A 1,784-nucleotide genomic window follows, 5' to 3' on the forward strand; every position below is an offset into this window, starting at 1 on the left:
GGGCACAGTAGGGGCCTCAGGCCAGTTAAGGCTCAATAAGGAGTATGTCTCAACAGCTACTGTATTAGGGAAGTCTCATCCTTTAAAGGATCTTTTGGTAGTTATTTTTATATCTGTGCTTATGTATCCTGAATGACTGTAACCAGCAAAGGCTTGTTGCAATGCACAGAGCAGCCAGAAGGCTATTGCCAACAGATTCTCAAACAGCTGAACTCCTTTTTCTCTATAACATTATCTATTTTTTTTTTAATCTAGCAAAGGTAAACTCAGATTTCTAGTAAGACATTGTAGCAATATCTACGTGGAAGTTGGCAAAAAAAGTCTTCTAGTAAATCAGGCCTTTTGTCTAATGTCAGGCGTTGGATGTAAGCCTCAGGTTGTTCCCTTTTTCTATGTCACTACTCTTTTCATTGACAAAATAGTTTAAAAGATTGATAAAAGTTAATATTGCTTCCTGCAGTTATGATCTGATGGAATATCGGCTCTGACGGCAATACTCATTTATAGTACTCTCGCCCTGCCTGTAGGAACCTCCTTACCCCTGTGCTGTTTCCTTAGCTGCAGTAATACAAATATTTGTGTGCTTATGTTGTTAATCAAATCAGGGAACTGGTCCAGCATTTAAAAATCTTTTTTCTATCTGATCAGTTCTGAGGTTCAAAGACAGCAAATCACTGCTGCGTTGGTGTTATCGGCAGGGCAGAGGGGTTGCAGTGGGAAGAAACAGATGGAATAGCAAGACATTGCTATAAAGGCAGCGTATCATGACACTGTGCCTTGGCAGGTTTTTTGGCTGCCTGTTGCTGGCCTTCATTTATTGGCATTAGAAGTTGCCTAGAAGGAAATGTATGCAAAGTGTTCTAGATTGTGAATGACTTTTCCTGGACGTCAGAGGAATTCTTGATACGACTTGGCTTGGCTCCCAGCCCTTTAGGCAGCTACAATTAGTTCAGAGCTTTGGAGCTAGTTGATGATGTGCGTCTCTCAGACAGGACTTTAGGGCAAGTTTCTCTCTCTAATGCATTTCTCTTCTGTTCAATGTTTTGATCTTTTCTTGTTCTGTCCAAATCCTTGCCTTTGTACCAGCAGCACCTGCTGTGTCCTAGTCCTTCGCACTTCCCAGCACCTCTCCTGCTCCAGTCCTGCTCTCGCCTGGTCCCTGCTTCCTAGATAGAGCCTGGTGCCCCTCTGGGTCATTCTGATTTTCACCCTGGCTCTAGTTAAACTGAGTATTGCCCTCGTCCTCATGAGGTCTGGCAGGGCAGTGGCTCCGTGCAGGCACTGCTGGCGAGCTCCTGGCTGGCACAAGACTTGTGAGCCAATGCAAGTAATGACTGATGGCCTCTTTTCCCACCGTGTTTTCTCCTCAGGACTTGTCCAGTTTTTACACCCTGCACCCTAAGACTCTGGGTGCCACATCCCCGAGGTGGCTGTGACCACCCTGCTGTACGGGAGACAAGGCAGGGGCAGAGGAAGGCCCGAGCCGGGCCTCAGCAGCCTGCGCTGCAAGGCACCTGTGAGCTGAGCTCGGGGCCACGGGAGGAGGGAAATGGACACGTTCCTCTGTCCTCCCATCCCCACCGGCGCAGTGGGGACCCTCGTGGGTTCCTGAAAGCGCCTCTCCCCGCCATCAGGGAGGACGGGGATGGGGATGGCGGCTGGGACTGCGCCCCCCCCAGCCCTGAGCGCTGGCGGGACAGGGCCGGTGGGGGGGCTGTGGGGGAGCCCCTCCCAACCCCCTCAGCCAACTCTCGCGAGATTCCGCCGGAGCCGGCGGGCAGTTC

The sequence above is a fragment of the Tyto alba genome, unplaced genomic scaffold, assembly GCF_018691265.1.
Source record: "Tyto alba isolate M040663 unplaced genomic scaffold, T.alba_DEE_v4.0 Super-Scaffold_45, whole genome shotgun sequence".
NCBI classification, from domain to species: domain Eukaryota; kingdom Metazoa; phylum Chordata; class Aves; order Strigiformes; family Tytonidae; genus Tyto; species Tyto alba.